The sequence below is a fragment of the Carlito syrichta genome, unplaced genomic scaffold, assembly GCF_000164805.1.
Source record: "Carlito syrichta isolate Samal-C Ts95f unplaced genomic scaffold, Tarsius_syrichta-2.0.1 Scaffold302603, whole genome shotgun sequence".
Classification (NCBI taxonomy): Eukaryota; Metazoa; Chordata; class Mammalia; order Primates; family Tarsiidae; genus Carlito; species Carlito syrichta.
This window is the reverse complement of record NW_007246699.1, coordinates 178,302-199,138: the sequence shown is the minus strand read 5'-3', so window position 1 is coordinate 199,138 and position 20,837 is coordinate 178,302.

The window sequence follows — 20,837 nt, the reverse complement described above, 5'->3', positions numbered from 1 at the left end:
ACTCCAGTCTGGGCGACAGAGTGAGACTCCAACTCAAAATAAATAAATAAATAAATAAGATAGAAAAAGACATGAATAGATAGTTCGCCAAAGAAGATATACAAATGGCCAAGAAGCATGTGCAAAGATGTTCGACATCACTAATAATTAGGTAAATGTAAATCAAAACCACAGTGAAATGCCACTTCATACCCACTGGGATGGCTATTATCTAAACAAACAAAACAGAAAATTACAAATTTTGGCAAGGGTGTGGAGAAACCGGAACACTTGTGCCCTGTTGGTGGAAATGTATGATCGTTCTGACACTAATGAAAACAGTATGGTGGTTTCTACTCAGTGATTTATCACAGAAACAAAGAACAGAGCTCCATATGTTCTCATTCATAAACGGACCTTGAACAATTATTATGCCGTAAGAAAGGGATTGGCAGTAGTGGGAAACTGTCAGGGAAGGGGGGTGGGACTGGCAGTTGAGGGAAACTGCCAGGGGAGGGAGGGGCGTACCTCATCAACAAGGGTGCCTGCGTGATCAATGTTTGTATACCTAACCCTGAGATGTACCCCACATCTTTAAAATAAAAATTTTAAAAAAAGAAAGAAAGAGCATGGAAAACCTACACACAGATTGCTGTAGGTTTTGCCTGTTTTTTTTTTCTCTCAAAAAAAAAAAAAAAAATTAAGCACAGAATTAGCATATGATCCATCAGCTTTACTTGTGGGTATATACTCAAGAGAACCAAAAGCAAAATCCCAAAGAGATATTTGTATACCCGTGTTCATAATAGTTTTATTTGCAATAGCCAAAAGGCAGAAGCAACCCAAGCATGCCTCTACTTATGAATGATAAACAATGTGGTCTATCTGTAGAACAGAATATTTTCAGCCTTAAAAAGGAAGGAAATTCTGGCACATATAACACGGCTGTACCTTACGGACATTATGCTACATGAAATAAGTCAGTGACAAAAGACAGCTCATGGGTGATTTCACTTATGGCTCCTCTAGTGAAACTGACAGAGGCAGAAAGTAGGATGGTGGTTGACAGGAGCTGGGCCATGAGAGAATGGAGAGCTGCTGTTTAACGGTTATCGAGTTTCAGTTTTACAAGATTAAAGGGGTTCTGGAGGTTGGTTGCACAACAATGTGAATGTGCGTAATATTATTGAACTCAAAAATAGTTAAATCATAAATTTTATGTTATATGTATCAAAAAGAAAAGCATTAAGAATTTAAAAAGACACTTGGGCAAGGTGGCTCACGCCTAGAATCCCAGCACTTTGGGAGGCCGAGGCAGGAGGATTGCTTGAGCCCAGAAGTTTGAAACCAACTTTGGCAACATAGAAAGACCTCGTCTTTACACAAAATTAGCCAGGCATGGCGTCACGTGTCTCAAGTCCCAGCTACTTGGGAGGCTGAGGCAGGAGGATTGCTTGAGCCTAGGAGTTTGAAGCATGCCACTGCCTTCCAGCCTGAGTGACAGAATGAAACTCATACTTAAAAACAAAACAAACAAACAAACCTAAAAAGTAAATTCCACAGATGGGGTTAACAGCAGGTTGGATTCAGCAAAATAGAGGTTTAATGAACTGGAAGATGGGATCAATAGAGAATATCCAGAATAAATCTCAGAGAGAAATAAATAATGCAAAATATAGGAAAAAGCATAAGAAACTTATAAGACACAGCTCAAGAAAATCTAACATTTGTGGAAACTGGAGTCCCAGAAGAAGAAGAAAATAAAGAGGGGAAGAAGCTACATTTGAAGAGAATTTAGGCAAGAATTTTTCTAAATTGATAAAAGGATACTAACCAATAAATTCAAGAAGCGTTATAATCCCCAAGTAGGAGGATACACAAAACACACCTAAGAACATCATGAAAAACCTGCTGAAAATCGGATGAAAAAAATGTTTATTTTTTGAATCGGAATCTCACTCTGTCGCCCAGACTGGAGTGCAGTGGCCGCTCCCGGCCACCGCAGCCTCGACCCGCTGGGCTCCGGCGATCCTTCCGCCTCAGCCTTCTGAGAAGCCAGAATTACAGGCATGCGCTACCACGCCCGGCTGGTTTTTTGATTTGTTGTAGAGATGAGTTCTCGCTGCCCAGGCGGGTCTCGAACCCGCGGGCTCAGGCAGTCCACTCACCTCAGCCTCCCAAAGGTGCGGGATGACAGGCTGAGCCACCGAGCCTGGCTAAAAAAATAAATTATTGTCTACCCTCACTATATAATGATTCCATATTTGTGAAGTTGTCTACTTGCTAAAGTTTATTTGTAACTTAAAAATCAATACTTGTGGTGCTTTCACAGTCTTTCACAGACAAGTACAGAGCAGTAGAAATAATAATGGTAGCCGGGCTCGGTGGCTCAGCCTGTAATCCCTTTGGGAGGCTGAGGTGAGTGGATTGCCTGAGCCCGCGGGTTCGAGACCCGCCTGGGCAGGCGAGACCTCATCTCTACAACAAATCAAAGAATTAGCCGGGCGTGGTAGCGCGCGCCTGTAGTTCCAGCTACTCGGAAGGCTGAGGCAGAAGGATCGCCGGAGCCCAGCAGGTCGAGGCTGCGGTGGCCGGGAGCGGCCACTGCTCTCCAGTCTGGACGACAGAGTGAGACTCCAACTCAAAAAAACAACAACAACAACAAAAAAGAAATAATAATGGTAATAACCATGATAATAAGTTGACTGTCGACACCCGGATCAGTTGCAACCACTGATCTTTTTGCTGTCTACATAGGTCTGCCTTTTCCAGAATGTCATAGAGTTGGAATCATGCAATATGTAGACTTTTCAAACTACTTTCTTTCTCTTAGTAGTTTCAGGTTCCTCCATGTCTTTTTTTTGTGACTCGATAGCTCATTTCTTTTTATTGCAGAATTTGTGTGCAGGTTTTTGTGGGGACATAAGTTTTCGGTTCGTTTAAGTAAATACCAAGGGGTATGACTGATTATGTCGAAAGCTACCAAACCATTTTCCAGAGTGGCTGCACCATTTTGCACATGCCTTCCTCAGCATTTGGTCGTGTCAGAGTTTTGGATTGTAGCCATTGTACTGGGTGTGTGGTAGTATCACACTGATGTTAATGGTATAGTGTTTTTTAATTGGGGGCTCCATATAGATAGATATTTGTATATGGAAATGTAATTGATAACAGTGTGTTTATCTTATTTCCTGCAACCTTCAGGTCTTCATGTAGATTCACTGGAGTTTCTATGTAGATAACTATGCCATCTGCATTTGCAGATGGGACAGTTTTGTTTTCTTCCTTCCAATGCTGTGTGCTTTTTATTTCTTTTTATAGCCTAATTGCAGTGGTTAGAATTTTAGTACAATATTGAATAAGAGTAGTGAGAGTAGATATCCTTGTCTTGCTCCCAATATTAGGGAAAAACATCCAGTCTTTCATCATTAAGTCCGATGTTTGTAGATATTTTTGTAGATGTTCTTCATCTAGTTGAATTAGTTTCCCTCTATTCCTGTCTTACTGAGATTATTTATCACAACTGAGTATTGTTAAAGCAGTGTTTAGAGAAAAAAATGTAGTGTAGAAAAGCTTTTATTAAGCCGGGCTCGGTGGTTCAGCCTGTCATCCCGCGCCTTTGGGAGGCTGAGGTGAGTGGATGGCCTGAGCCCACGGGTTCGAGACCCATCTGGGCAGCGAGACCTCATTGCTACGATAAATCAAAAAATCAGCTGGGCGTGGTAGCGCATATTTAATTCTGGCTACTGGGAAGGCTGAGGCGGAAGGATCGCCAGAGCCCAGCAGGCGAGGCTGCGGTGGCCGGGAGCGGCCATTGCACTCCAGTCTGGGTAACAGAGTGAGACTCCAACTCAAAAAAAAAAAAAAAAGAAAAGAAAAGCTTTTATTAGAAAAGAATGAAATTTCTTCCTCATTGAATTAGGAATATTAGAGCAAATTAAACCCAAAACAAGCAAAAGGAAAGAAACAATAATGATAGAAGCAGAAATCTGTGAAATGAAAAACAGAAAAAGAATAGAAAAACATCAATAAGACAGAAAACTTGTTTATTGAAAAAAAATTATGAAATTGATAGATTTCTAGCCATACCGACCAAGAAAAAAAGAGAGAAGACACAAATTACCAACTTTAAAAAATAGAAAGGAGATATCAGTACAGATTTTACAGACATTAGAAGACATTAGATTCCACAGACATCAATGACTCCCTTAAATATAAATAATCTAGGTGTACCAATTAAAAGATAGGGATTGGTGAAGCGGATTAAAAAAAAAAACATGACAACTACAGTTGACCCTTGAACATGAGTTTGAACTGTGTGGGTCCACTTATCTATTTTTTCTTTTCTTTTTTCTTTTGTTTGTTTGTTTTTTGAGTCGGAGTCTCACTCTGTCGCCCAGACTGGAGTGCAGTGGCCGCTCCCGGCCACCGCAGCCTCGACCTGCTGGGCTCCGGCGATCCTTCCGCCTCAGCCTTCCCAGTAGTTGGAATTACAGGCATGCGCTACCACGCCCGGCTGCTTTTTTTCTGATTTATTGTAGAGATGAGGTCTCGCTGCCCAGGCGGGTCTCGAACCCGCGGGCTCAGGCAATCCGCTCACCTCAGCCTCCCAAGGGCGCAGGATTACAGGGTGAGCCACCGAGCCAGGCTTACTTTTTCTTTTCATAAAAGCTATGCCAAATGCACCTGCCCCTTCTGCCTCCTCATCTCCTTCCTCCACCTCTTCCACCTCTGCTATCCATGAGGCAGCAAGACCAACCCTTCCTCTTCCTCTTCCTCAGACTACTCAACGTGAAGACAGTGAGGATAACTTCTCTACCATTATGATGAACCACTTCCACTTAATGAATAGTAAATCTATTTTTTCTTACGATTTTCTTAACAAATATTTTCTTTTTCCTAACTCACTTTATTACACAAATGCAGTATATAATAAATATATAAAATATGTGTTTAGATTATCAGTGAGGCTTTGGTCAATAGTAACCTATTGGTAAAAGTGCAGGAGAGTCAAAAGTTATGTGCAGATTTGCAACTGCAAGGCGTTGGCATTTTTTTTTTTTTTTTTTTTTAGTTGGAGTCTCACTCTGTCACCCAGACTGGAGTGCAGTGGCCGCTCCCGGCCACCACAGCCTCGACCTGCTGGGCTCCGGCGATCCTTCTGCCTCAGCCTTCCGAGTAGCCGGAACTACAGGCGTGCACTACCACGCCCGGTTGATTTTTTGATTTATTGTAGAGATGAGGTCTCGCCGCCGAGGCGGGTCTCGAACCCACGGGCTCAGGCAATCCACTCACCTCAGCCTCCCAAAAGCGCGGGATTACAGGCTGAGCCACCGAGCCCGGCTGGGGTTGGCATTCTTAACCCCTTTATTGTTCAAGGGTCGAGCCTATATGTATTTTAAAGAAACTCACTTCAAAGGCAATGAAGATGGCAGGTTGAAAATAAAAGGGTATACATGCAAACATTAATCAAAGTAAGACAGCCTAGTTATGTTAGTGTCAGGTAAAATAGACTTCAGAGCAAAGGAGGTTATTAGGGACAGAGGTTGGACACATTACATAATGATAAATGGATCAATCAACCTCGATGACAAAATAATCCTAAATGTGTATGCACCAAAAAAATCAGGGCCTCAAAATACTTAAGCAAAATTTATTAGAACTGAGAAGAATAGAGTAATAGACAAATCTACAATTACTGTTGGAGATTTCAATCCCCTCCCTGAAACTGATATAATGAATACACAGAAAATCAAGAATGTAAAATAAGTAGAAAACCAACCATCAACCAGCAAGATCTAATCAATATGTTAGAACATGCTAGCCAATAATAGCTGAATATTCAATCTTACCAAATGCCTATGAAACATTCACCAAGATCCTGGGCTGTAAGACTCACTTAAACACCTCTACTGGGAATATACCCTGAGGAACTCAAGTCATTCTACCAAGAGGACACCTGCCCATGCATGTATGTTGCAGCTCTATTCACAATAGCAAAACCATGGAACCAACCATGCTGCCCATAGAAGCTGGACTGGATTTTTAAAATGTGGTACATATATACAATGGAATATTATGCAGCCATAAAGAAGGACAAACATGGGCTTCGCAGCAACTTGGATGGATTGGGGGTCGATCATACTCAGTGATCTATCTATCACAGAAACAAAGAGCAGAGTACCATATGTTCTCGCTCATAAGCGTACCTTGAACAATTTTGCTATAAGAAAGGGATTGGCAAGGCAACCCCTTCAGGTCCCCTCCCTCTGTGGGAGCTTCTCTTTCCTCTCAATAAATCCTGCTCTCTCTCTCTCACACACACACACACACACAGAGAGAGAGAGAGAGAGAGAAAGGGATTGGCAGTAGTGGGAAACTGCCAGGACAGCCGGAGTGGGATTGGCAGTTGAGAGAAACTGCCAGGGGAGAGAGGGTCACACCTCATTGACGAGGGTACCTGCATAATGAACATTTGTATACCTAATCCTGAATTGTGCCCCACATCCTTAAAATAAAGAAAAAAAATTATTCCACCCCTCCAAAAAAGATTCACTTCAACATATTTAAAATAATTGAAATTATACAGAGTATGTTTTTTCAGCATGATAGACTAGAATCAATAACAGAAGACAACAGAAAAATCTCAAAAGATTTGGAAACTAAGACACACACACACACACACACACACACACACACACACACACACACACACACACACATATCTTCTAGATGTGGGATACAAGTCAGGATTGGGTACATAAGTGGTCTGCATACAGGTAAAGTTTGGGCCTCCCATTGGACCTCACTTTGCCTGGATAGGGAGCATGCAAACTTATTGATGTTGTGTGCTTCCACTTCCCCTGACAGTGTCCTTATAGTATTATGACAGGTATTCAGGGTTTACTTATGAGTGAGAACATGTGGTACTTAGTTCTGTATTTCTGGAATAGATCACTGAGTATAATAGACTCTAAATCCATCCAAGTTGCTGCAAAGTCCATAATTTTGTCCTTCTATATGGCTGCATAATAGTCCATTACCATGTACCATATTTTTTTTATCCAGTTAACTTTTGATGGGCAGCACAGTTGGTTCCATGTTTTTGCTATTGTGAATAATGCTGCAATAAATATGCATGCACAGGTATCTTTTTTGTAGAATGATGTTGGGAGCCGGCCACTGAGGCCCACTGAGCGTTAGGGATCAGGAAGGGCCGTTGACCCCGAGACCACTAGGATGTGTTCGGGAGTTATTGACCCCATTTCCTCCCGCTTTCTACTCAGCACTGACCAGATTAAGCTCCTGTGAGCTCAAAACATAAAAACTCTGAGACCGGGACGAACACAAGCTAACTTTAGAAGCTCATTGCTCCCATTCTTCCGCAAACTGCAGTTTTGGCTTTCACACAACTTATAATTCAAACTTGTGTCACATCTAAGAGCCTTAGTATTCGTCACAGGCTTCTGGGTCATGATCTTAGGATTTAATGAAGGTATAAATTGTAGAATATCGTTTTAGAAGATAGCCATTTTGTTGAAAGAATGCGGCTGGGTTATTTGCAGGTAGCCCACTGTGAACTTTGGACTGGGCCACATTCCAAACATTCTGGGATGGGCCACTTTCGTTTGTAAAGTAAATACTTAAGCTTCTATAGAATTGTTTAACTTGGCATAAATCAAGCAGCTTAGGATGAAAAAGGTTTATATAATATGTCAGTCTCGGATTAGGTTATCCTTTATTATGGGATTTTAAGATTATCATATGAAAAGGGTTTAAAGGCAATCATTGATTAAGTTTTCATGGATTAAGGTTTCTGGTGGGTGGGGGACGCCCCTCCCACATCTGACTTTGTGTATAAAAGACCCGTTGTAATTCCCAATAACACACATCGCTTCTGCACTAGACCGGAGTCCAGTCTCTTTCTTTTTCTCTCTCTCTCTCTTTCTCTCTTTCTTCTTCCCCCCCAATCGTCGACCCCGTCTCCACCTTTGGGGTACTCTGAACCCGGCTGGAGCTGGTCTCCGGCAGAATGATTTGAGATCCTCTGGGTATATTCCCCATAGCAGGATTGCTGGATTGTATGGAAGGCAAAATTCTAGTTCTTTTACAAATGATCACACTGTTTTTCGAAGAGGCTGAACTAGTTTGCTCTCCCACCAACAGTGTAGAAGCGTTCCCTTTTCTCCACATCCTTGCCAGCATTTGTTGTTTTTTCTTTTGTTAATGATGGTCAATCTTACTGGAGTTAGGTGGTATCTCAATGTGGTTTTTATTTGCATTTCTCTGATGATTAGTGAGGCTTAGCATTTTTTCTGTTGGCTGTTGGCTGTTCACATGTGTCTGTTGGCTGTGTCTGTTGGCTGTTCACATGTCTTCTTTTGAGAAGTGTCTATTCATGTCTCTTGCCCACTTTTTAATGGGGCTGTTTGTTTTTTCCTTTTCTGCACCATTTGAGTTCCTTGTAGATCCTGGATGTTAGGCCTTTGTCAGATATACAGTAGGCAAATATTTTTTCCCATTTTGTGGGCTGCCTCCCACTCTCTTGATGGTTTCTTTTACTTTGCAGGAGCTTTTCAGTTTGATGAGGTCCCACTTGTCTATCTTATCTTTTATGGCATGGGCTTTTGGGGTTTTGATCAGGAATTGGTTGCCTATTCCAATTTCCATAAGTATGTCTCCTGTGTTTTCTGAGTTTTGAGTTCTTACATTTAGGTCTTTGATCCATTTAGAGTTGATTTTTGTGTATGGTGATAGGTAGGGGTCTTGTTGTAATCTTCTGCATGGGGTCAGCCAGTTCTCCCAGCACCATTTACTGAATAGGTTCTCCTCTCTCCAGTGGTTGTTGCTGGAGGCTTTGTCAAAGATGAGTTGGTTGAGAAATTGAGGGTTTTTTTCTTCCAGAATCCCTATCCTGTTCCATTGGTCTATGTGCCTGTTCTTGTACCAATACCAGGATGTTTTAATGATTAGAGTTTAAAAAGTTAATGAAGTTATAGTCTGGGTGTGTGATACCTCCTGCTTTGTTTCTTTTGCTGAGGATTGTTTTGGCTATAAATGGTTGTTTATGTTTCCTTATGAATTTCTGTAATGTTGTTTCCAGGTCTGAGAGGAATGATGATGGTAATTTAACGGGAATTGCATTGAATCTGTAGATTGCCTTGGGTAGGATGGACATCTTAACAATGTAGATTCTTCCAATCCATTAGCATGGAATATTTTTCCACTCGGTTGTGTCTTCTTTGATTTCTTTGAGCATTGTTTTGCAGTTTTTGTTGTAAAGGTCTTTCGAGGATGATGTCAAGGTATTTCATTTTTTTGGTGGTGATTGTGAATGGGACTGTAATTTTTATTTGGTTCTTTGTCTCTTTGTTGATGGTGTATAAACATGCGGTTGTCTTTTGCATGTTGATTTTATACCAAGACTTTGCCAAAGTCCTTTATTAATGCAAGGAGGTTTTTGACAGATTCCCTTGGATTTTCAGTGTATAGGATCATATCATCTGCAATGAGAAATAGCTTAACTTCCTCTATTTGGATATCCCTGATTTCCTCTTCTTATCTGATTGCTGTAGCTAGGACTTCCAACAATATGTTGAACAGGAAGGGTGAGAGTAGGTGGTCTTGTCTTGTTCTGGCTTTCAGGGGAAATGCTTGCAACTTCTGTCCATTTAGTAATATGTTGGCTTTGAGTTTATCATTGATGGCTCTTACTATTTTGAGGTATAATCCCTCTATACCTAGGTGTTCAAGGGTATCAAGAATGGATGTTGGATTTTGTCAAAAGCTTTTTCTGCATCTAATGATACAATTATGTGGCTCTTGTTTTTACATCTAATGATGTATTTAATTACATTTTTGGCCTTGTGGATATTGAACCAGCCCTGCATCCCGGGGATGAAGCCTACTTGGTCATGGTAGATAATTTTTTAGCTGTGTTGTTGGCTCTGATTTGCTAGTCTGTGTTGTTGTTGAGAATGTTTGCATCTGTGTTCATCAGGGATATTGGTCTGCAGTTCTCTTTCCTTGTTGGGTTTTTGTCTGGTTTAGGTTATCAGTGTGATGTCAGCTTCATAAAATGATTTGGAGAAAGTTCCGTCTTTCTTGATTGCCTGGTATACTTTCAGTAGGATTGGTATCGGCTCCTCCTTGTATGTTTTGTAGAATTCCACTGGAAAGCCATCTGGTCCAGGGCTTTTTTTGTGTGGGTAATTTTCTAATGGCAGAGTCAATTTTCCAGGTTGTTATTGATCTATTTAGAGTTTAAATTTCTTCTTATTTTAACCTTGGGAGATTATGTGATGTTAGAAAGTCCTCCATTTCGTTTAGGTTTTCGAGTTTGTTTCCACACAGGTGTGCATAGTAATTTCTGATAATCTTTTGTATTTCTTCGAGGTCAGTTGTGACTTGATCTCTCTCTCTCTCTTTTTTTTTTTTTTCATTTCTAATTGTGTTTATTTGGGCTTTTCCTCTCTTTTTCTTGGTCAATCTGGCTCGGGGGTCTGTCAATCTTGTTTATCCCTTCAAAGAACCAGCTTTTTTGTTGTTGATTTTTTTTTCTATGATATTTTTGTCTTCTATTTCTCGTATTTGGGCTTTTGCTTTGGTGACATTAATTATTCTGCTAGAGTTAGGGTCTTGGTGATCTTGTTTTTCCAGCTCCCTTAGGTGGTTTGATAGGCTGTTGTCTCATGATCTTTCTATTTTCATGGCATCTCTGAAGCTTTGGTAAGATGCTTCTTTGCTTTCATTTGTTTTCAATAATCTTTTTTATTTCTGTGTTGAGTCAGAAGTTGTTCAGCATTGTGCTGTTTAGTATCCATATCTTTGTTTGTTTGGGGGAGGGGTATCTTGGTGGTGATACTTATTTTTATTCCACTGTGGTCCGAGAAGGTGCGTGCTAGTATTTTGATCTTATGGAATCTGTTCATTCTTGATTTGTGGATGAGGATGTGGTCGATCTTGGAGTATGTTCCATGTGGTGACAAGTAGAATGTATTTTCCCCAGTTGTTGGGTAGAGGTATCTTTTAAGTCCATTTGGTCAAGTGTCAAGTTAAGTTTCCAGATCTCTTTATTGATTCTTTGCCTTGATGATTTATCTAAGGTTGTTAGTGGGGTATTTAAGTCACCAGTTATGATAGTGTTAGAGTCAATATCCTTTTTTAGTTTACTTAGTAGTTTAAACAACATACTTCTAAATAATCTGGTCATCAAAGACAAAGTCTTAGAAATTTTCAGAGAATACATTGAGCAAAATAAAAATGAATATATTAAATGCAATTAGCTGGAACACAGTTAAAGCATTGCTGGGAGATACATTTATAGCATTAAATGTTTGCATTCAAAAATGAAGAAAGATTATCAATTCAATGATCTAAATGGCTACCTCAAGAAATCAGAGATAAGCCGGGCTTGGTGACTCAGCCTGTAATCCCGCGCCTTTGGGAGGCTGAGGTGAGTGGATTGCCTGAGCCCGTGGGTTCAAGACCTGCCTGGGCAGCGAGACCTCATCTCTACAATAAATCAAAAAATCAGCAGCGCCTGCTTGTAATTCTGGCTACTTGGAAGGCTGAGGCGGAAGAATCGCCGGAGCCCAGCAGGTCGAGGCTGCGGTGGCTGGGACAGAGTGAGACTCCAATTCAAAAAAAAAAAAAGAAAGAAACCAGAGCTAAAGGAGCAAAATAGACCCAAAGCAGGCAGAAGAGAGGAAACACAGAGAAGAGATGAAATTACATTGAAAACAAAAATGGGCTGGGCGCGGTGGCTTAAGTCTATAGTCCCAGCACTTTGGGAGGCTGAGGTGAGTAGAATGCCTGAGACCCCGGGTTTGGGAACAGCTTGGGCAACTTGGCAATACCTCATCTCTACAATAAATCAAAAATTAGCCAGGCATGGTAATGTGTGCCTATAATTCCAGCTACTTGGAGGCTGAAAGTGGAAGGATTGCTGGAGCCTAGTAGGTCGATGCTGGGGTGATCATGAGCATGCCACTGCACTCCAGCCTGGGGAACAGAGTGAGGCTCCAATTTTTAAAAAAGATAGAAAAAATTAATAAAATAAAACTAGTTCTTTGAAAAAATCAGTAGCATTAACATACCTTTAGCAAGACAGACAAAGAAAAAAGAGAAAGAATACGAATTATCAATAGGAGAAATAAATGGGGGGGGTGTCTCACTATAGATCCTGCAATGAGTAATGTGACGACAGGAGAATACTAAGGAAAACTCCACACACATTAATTCAGATGCACACATTGCTAAAAAGTCACAGGATACAGAATGTATAATTCGGATAGCCCTTCAGCCATAAAAAGGAGAATGAAATAATGTCTTTTAGTCAGGCTCGGTGGGAGGCTGAGGTGAGTGGATTGCCTGAGCCCGCGGGTTCAAGACCCGCCTGGGCAGCGAGACCTCATCTCTACAATAAATAAAAAAATCAGCCGGGCATGGTAGCTCATGCCTGTAATTCCAGCTACTTGGAAGGCTGAGGCGGAAGGACTGCCGGAGCCCAGCAGTTCGAGGCTGCGGTGGCCGGGAGCGGCCACTGCACTCCAATCTGGGCGACAGAGTGAGACTCCAACTCAAAAAAAAAACAAAAACAAAAACAAAAAGAAATAATGTCTTTTGCAGCACCTTGGATGGAATTGGAGCACATCAACCTCAATGAACTAATTCAGGAATAGAACACCAAACAATGCATGTTCTCACTTATAAGTAGGAGCTAAACGAAGGAGCTGCAAAGACATAGAGAATGCTATGATAGACACTGGATATTCAGGAGTGGAGGGATGAAAATTTACCTGTCAGGTATAGTATGCACAGGTGGGGGTGTGGGTATACTTACAGTCCAGACTTCTTTGCCCCAGTGCAATGCATCCTTGTAATCAACAACCATTTGTACTCTCAAGGCTATTGCAAAAGATTTTTAAAAGGGCGGGGCGGGGTGGCTCAAGCCTGTAATCCCAGCACTTTGCGGGGCCGAATCGAGAGGATTGCCTGAGCCCGCAGGTTCAAGACCAGCGTGGGTAGCATGGTGAGACCTCATCTCTACTATATTTATATATATATATATATACTATATATACATACACACACACACACATACATACATACATATAAAAAATTAGCCAGGTGTGGTAGCATGTACCTATAGTCCCGGCTACTTGGATGACTGAGGCGGAAGGATCGCTGGAGCCCAGAGGGTTGGCTCTGAGTCAGCTGTGAGTATGCCACTGCACTCCAGCCTGGGTGACAGAGTGAGACTCCGACTTAAAAAAAAAAAAAGTTCCCAGAAGTAGTAAGTGAGGTTATGAGATATAAGATCATGAGATATAAGATCAACCAATACACAAAAGTAAAATTTATTTCTATATGCGAGGAATGAACATATAAAAACCAAAATAAAGACACAATCCTATACCATCTACCATGTCAAAAAATAGAAATATCTAGGTAAATATCTGTCAGTGCATGTGGAGAACTTGTATGCTGCAACTGTAAAGTGCTAATGAAAGAAATCAAAGAAGTAAATAAAGAGAAGTACCATGTTCATGATTTTGAGGGTATCGGCGTAGTATAGCTGTCAATTCTTCCCAAATTTATTTTTAGGCTCAATGCAATTCTATCAGAATCCCAAGAAGATATGTGTGGAGATAGAGACAAGCTTATTATACAATGTATACAGAAAAGCAAAGGAGCTAGAATCGCTAAAATAATTTTGTGGAAAAAAGCATAAAATGGAAAGTGGCACTCTGTCTTATTTTAAGACTTCTGTGTAGCTATTGTCATCAAGACACTGTGGTATCAACAGAACAGCAAATCAATGGAACAGGATAGAGAATCTAGAAATAGATTCACACAGTTATAATCGTCCAACCTGTTTTTCACAAATGTGCAAAAACATTGCAGTGGCAGAAAGACAGTCTTTTTCAACACATGGTACTGAAGAAAACGGACATTCATAGGCAAAAAAAAAAAAAAATCTCAAACTCAATCACAAAATTTAACTCAAAATGTATTGTGAACGTGTATGTGAAACCTAATAGCACTTTTAGAAGAAAACCCAGGAGAAAATCTTTGGGACCTAATGCTAACTGAAGAGTTCTTAGATATAACACCAAAGCACAATCCATTTTTGAAAACTGATCAATTGAACTTCATCAATATTAAACACTTTGGCTATTTGAAGTACCTTCTTAAGAAGAAGAATACCAACTTCAGAACGGAATACAATATTTGTAAAGCCTATGCTACACACAGAACTCATATCTTGAATACACATAGAACTCTCTACAGTAAAAACATCTAGCACCCGATGAGAAACTGGATAAGAGACATGAAGAGTCACTGAACAAAGACATACAGATGGCAAACACACACATGAATTGATATTCAACATCAGTCACTAAGTAACACAAATAGAAACCACAATTCTGATAGCATTGCACTGAGCCTATCACTACACACCTGCTGGAACTAAAATACAAAATAACAGCACCAAATGCTGGTGACCATATGGAGAAACCGATTTTTCATATATCAATGGTAAAAATAGAAAGTGGCGATCGCCACTCTGGAAAATAGTTTGGCAATTTCTTAAAACACACACGTGCATACATGTGTGCACACCACACAAACACACACACACACACACACACACACACACACACACACAGCATACGTTTACCAAATGACCCAGCACTTGTACTTCTGGGCATTTATTACAGACAAATAAAAACTATGGACACACACAAAAAAACCTGTTCAGGAACGTTCATAGTTTTACTGAAACACCTGCATGTCTTTCAGTGGGTGAATGGTTGAACTGTGGTATGCACATACAGAAATTGTTCTCAGCAACAGAAGGGAGGACCCTACTGATGCATGGGCTTCAGGGCAGTATCCTGAGTGGAAAAAAGTCAACTTCAAATCAGTACATACCCCTTGATTCCATATGATTCCATTTATACTTGACAGTTTTGACATGACAAAATTCTAGAAATGGAGACCACAGCAGTGGATGTCAGGGTTGAGGAATCTGGGTACAGGTGGGTGTGACCATAAAGGAGTGTGAGGGAGATCGTTATGGTCCTTGTTTCTTGATGATTGTGGTGGTGGTTATAAGAATTCACACATGTGACAAAATTCATAGAACTATACACACACTCACACATGCAAATAAGTGCATGTAAAACCGTGAAATCTGAATAAATCTGTGGATTGTATTGATATCCATCTCCTGGCCTTGACATTGTGTTACACTTAGGTAAGTTATTACCAATGGGAAAAGCTGACTTTGAAGGTTATGGGGATCTGTCTGCTATTTTTGTGACTTCTGTGAATCTATAATTATTTAAATATACAAAGTAATTAAATATCAGCTGGGCACGGTGGCTCATGCCTACAATACCAGCATCTTGGGAGGCCAAGGTGAGAGGATTGCTTGAGGTCAGGAGTTCAAAACCAACCTCAGCAACAAGGAGAGACCCTATCTCTAGTTATAAAATTAAAATATTTTTAAAAGTAAAAAGCAATTATATTTGTATTCAAGAGGAAACATTCCAAACACAAAATTAAACAAGCTATTTGTAATAGCTTTTTAAAAAGTCCTAGGAAGCTGGGCTCGGTGGCTCAGCCTGTAATCCCGCGCCTTTGGGAGGCTGAGGTGAGTGGATTGCCTGAGCCCACAGGTTCGAGACCCGCCTGGGCAGCGAGACCTCATCTCTACAATAAATCAAAAACTCAGCTGGGCGTGGTAGCGCACACCTGTAATTCTGGCTACTCGGAAGGCTGAGACGGAAGGATAGCCGGAGCCCAGCAGGCGAGACTGCGGTAGCCGGAAGCAGCCACGGCACTCCAGTCTGGGCGACAGAGTGAGACTCCAACTCAAAAAACAAAAAAATAAAATAAAATAAAATAAAGTAAAATTAAAAAGTCCTAGGAATAATTCTAGTGGAAAATGTACAAAACCTCTACACAGAAAGAAGAATTAAACAAATGAAAATTCTTCTTTTAAAGAAGAATTAAACAAATGAAAATATATGCTATCTTTACTTATTGAAAGATTTTAAAAAGTGTTAATTTGCTCCAAATTAATGTATGTGAATTTAAACAATCCCAATCAAAATTCCAGTGGACTTTGTGGGAGAAGGGGAGATTGCCAATGGATTCTAAACTGTATCTTTAGATGCAAATGGGAATATTCAAAACAATGATTAAGAAGAGAAGTTGGAGTATTTTCACTCCAGATATCAAGACTTGTTATAAAGCAACAGTGTGATGTTGATGCAATTAGACCAAAGAAGCAAAATAAAGTCCAGAAATAAACTCACATAACAGAGACAATTAAATTTATGACAAAGGCCAGGAGAGTGGGAAAAGAGAGTTATTTTCAGTAAATTGAACTGAGTCACTTTTATATCCATATGGGAAAAATAAACATTCACCCCTACTTTACATGGTACACAAAACACGTGTTGTTCTGTATGTGAAAGCTAGCACTCTCAAAGTATAAGATAAAATAACATATTTTGAGTTTGGGGCAGATCAAGATTTCTTCAATAAAATACAAAAAGTTTTATGTATTGCTTTCTTGAGTTCTTTCCTGGTTTGTATTCCTTTTTCATAGCATCCTCTTCTGGTTGTATGAGTGTCATATCTTCTCCATGGTAATATAAATTAGGATCATTTAACCTATGTTTCTTGATCTTCCAGTTCATTTTTTGGTCTGTTTACTGTTCACACTCTTGGTGTCCACATATGTCTGATGAGTGTAGGTTTTCCTAGGACTAGATTGCTTATGTAAGTTTCCTCTGCTATTGCATAAGTAGGTTTGTTTCCTCATTATGTCTGAATGGAAGACATGGGGAGCTTGGGGTACGTAGCCGAATGGCCGCCCTTTGGCTAGCAGCCTCCTAAATGCCAGGATTCCTATACTGCTTGCTCATCTCCACCCAACATGGTCCATTTCTCTAGAGGAGAGCTCTCTGACTTTCTTTGCCTGACAATAAACCCTGAACTGCCAGTCCCTTGGAACCTACTGTCTCTGGGTCTGAGTCTCCTGCACGTGTCCGGGAAGACCTCCTCCCTGGAACCCTCTTGCGTACTGTCTTGTCTCTGCTTCCTCCACTCAGCTTCCACCATCATTCTCTCATCCACCTTTCTCTCCCCAGAAGTATGTTAAAATCTTTCATCCAATGAAGTCCATTCCCTCTATTGTCTTTCACTTTTATATCGAGGGGAGAAAGATGTTTCCGGTTTACTCTGCTGACATAAGACCTTCTGACTTACCATTCTTTAAGCAGCTGAACCTCGCGTTTGTCAAAAAGATCGTGTTCTATTAACACCCAAATGGAACATAGTCTTGGGAACAATTTCATATAGAGATTTCGGAGGATTATTGGAAGGTTGATCCATCTGACTATGAGAATAAGACTTCCCGTGTCCTTTAGGAAGAAAACCAGGGCAACATGGTCACACTCAGGATTTTTCATTACAGGTTTCAGAGCTGTGACCCAGAGTCCCTGGTACTCATAAGCTCTGGTGTGTGAACTCTTAACAACGGACTGCTTTTCCCAGAGGTGAAGTGAATCCAAAACTCCTTCCAGGAAATCTCAGGTTTTCACCCGACAGGTACCTCTGTAACTCCATTCTCTTTAGAGCAAGAAGACTGGTTCGGCTTCAGAGCTTTCCCAGAAGATTGCAACCCACCTATCTTCTGTCGATCCTTCTGTCTTGGAAGAGAAGGATACTGTGCTCCGCTCTCAGAGAGTGTGATCTCAGCCCCCAGCCATGCAGCTGACCAACATCTAGGCTGAGGGGAAACAGCCTGGAGGAAAGGTCTCCACAGCAACATTTCTAAAACACTGCTCTGTGGAACACCGGTTCTGCCAGATGTTAACAGGTTTCCACGGGCCAAAGTCCCACGACCAACCAAATGCACAGCTGAGTAGCACGGTGTTTGGAAAGAACAGCTCCTAGCAACCCACCTGGTGGAACCCACTTCGCCGAGGGTGGTGGTGTTGTTTGAAGCAGAAACTCTCAGGAAATGCACTTCTCCATTCATTACACAACACCGTCGGGGCGGGGGGAACCACCTCTCGTGATACGAATTGTCCCAACACCCCACACAACAAGTGTCTCGGCATTTGTGTGAAGGGCTGGGTGGGAACTGACACCTTTCCCCTTTGTGATGAAGACAGTCCTTCAGCTTGTTCCCCTTATTTGCTCAAGGAAACTCTGAGTCAAACTTGATATTCAGTCACAGGAGGGCTATCAGTCTCTAGGATTAGTTCACTCACTTCCTTCCTCTTTCCACGTTCTTCATGTTGTGATTTCATTGAGCCGTCCGTTACGACGACCTTTGGTTCCGCAGTCGAAGTGTTTCAAGGGGGAAATATGGCTCAGAAAACCTGGCCACACCATGACCGTCGGTGTCGATCTAAGGTGACGTCTTATCTATGGTCACCGGGAGTCCACAGTACAGTCAGAGTCCAATCACACATTGTGGCAGGTTCCCCAGGTCTCAAGCCATCATTACGTGGGCTTCAGTTGTAAAATATATATATATATATATATATATATATATAGACTTTAAAAAATAATCACTGCCACATTCCTTGTGTCTTGGCGAAGCATCTGATGACAACAAGAAAAGCCTCAGGGAAATGGTTGATTTTACATTTTCATTTCATGACAAGGGGCAGGGAATGCAGACGACACCCAACTAAGAGAGTAGATTAGACATGTTTTATTTCGAATTGCAAATTCATCAGTAGAGGGGTGGCTGTTTCTTTAGGCTTCCCTTGGACATGCTGCCACATACAGCAGACACGCTGTGCTGTTTTTAGGAAATACGTAAGTTGGCTTTTTAAAGCAGCAATGGCACATTCCCGGCTGACAGGGGACAGGGAGAAAGCAGCACAGATGAGGATTCAGAGCTGAGACCTTCACCGCGACTTCTGAGTCCCTTCCCTTACAAAAGCTGCGGAGTTATAATGAGGCCGGGCTCAGTGGCTCAGCCTGTCATCCCAGCACTTTGGGAGGCCGAGGCTAGTGGCTGCCTGAGCCTGGGGGTTCGAGACCAGCCCGGGCAACTTGGCGAGACCTCATCTCTACAATAATAAAAAAAAAAAATTAGCCGGGCATGGCAGTGTGTGCCTGTAGTTCCAGCTACTTGGAAGGCCAAGCAGAAGGATCACCTGAACCCAACAGGGCGACGCCGGGGTAGCTGTGAGTATGTGAGTGTGTCACAGCACTTCAGCCTGGGTGACAGAGTGAGACTCCAACTCAAAAAGAAAAAGAAAAAAAAAGCTGTGGAGTTATTCTCAGCTAATTTTTAAAATTATTATTATTGCAGAGATGAGGTCTCACCAAGTTGCCCGGGTTGGTCTCGAACCCACAGGCTCAGGCAATCCACTCGCTTTGGTCTCCCAAAGTGCTGGGATGACAGGCTTTGACTTTCAACAGTTGGATTATGATGTGTCCAGATGTAAATCCCCTTGAGTTGATCCTACTTGGAATTTGTTGAGTTTCCTGGATGTGTAGAATAATGCTTTTCATCAAGTTATAATGAAACCACTTTCCACAGGACAACTTTAAGTCATAAGTGATAGGGAAAAAGCAACTTAAATATCTGGTATTATGAGACTACTTAAATAAATCATGATGGGATAGAGCATAACCTATACAACTGAGTTGTTTTAAGAAATGAACAATAGTTTTAACACAGTTTTAAGCCCTGATGAACTTAGAATTTTAATCTTTTGATTTTTTTTCGGTTAACATTTGCCACCTTCAGTCCTAGAAACTGAAACCAAAAAATGGAAATTCATTATTCTGAATCTAAAAGGACTAAGTCAGTCCAAAAGAAGTCTAAATAATTCACCTGTTGAATGATGTCATTTCCTAAATTCACAGCATTTGTACTTCTGCAATTAGCCTAAAACAGCACTAAGACTTTTGGGACACCCTGTGTTATTTATTGAACAGGGAAAGTTCAAAATGTTATCTAGATGCATACTATATCCTGTGACACAGTACACACAGGGTGTTTCATATTCTCTAACGTGTAACAAATATGTCTATATATTCATAGAGCAAAAATCTATATAATTATAACCAAGCATATACACAAAGCTGCTTTATCTATTGTGGAATTTTTGCTTTCCTTTCTCTCTCTCTCTCTCTCTCTCTCTCTCTCTCTCTCTCTGTGTGTGTGTGTGTGTGTGTGTGTGTGTGTGTGTTCTACATTTTCTACAATCAATGTATGTAGAATTTATAGAGGAAAAAAAATTCACATGTCCGTAGCATAATAGATCTGAGGAGATGTTTCTCCCCACCTGCCTTTTCTCCTTTCCAGTTGAACCGACGTGGTTTAGGTATGTGTCCCAGCCCATGGTCACAGAGGGAGCTGGCCACCTCTGGCCTGGGTTGGATGGAGGAGGCTGTCCCATCCCCTGCAGGTGGCTGATCGGATGGGCACAGGGCCGACTCTGAGCAATGAGGCTTGCAGGCAAGTTTGCTGGAGACTTCTGAGAAAAGCGTCCTCACTTTGGGGCAAGAGCTGGAGGAAGAGATAGCTGCGTCTGCTCCTCTGAAGTCTTTGTGGTGGGTGGAGAGGTGTGGACCTGCTGCTGCCAGGGATGAAGCCAGCGCTCGGTGGAGAGCCGCAGGAGGATCTTGGGAAACTGGGCCAGAGCCTCAGGATTATACAGGACCAGCACCTGCCCGACACCCATCCTTTGTGGGTAAGCCAGTCTGTCTGTTCCTTCCATCCTGAAAGCATCCCAACAGACTGTGGCTCCATCTGTAGTCAGTCCTTGCTGCTCTTGGCCATTGGACGAAGTTTGCCTTCTTCA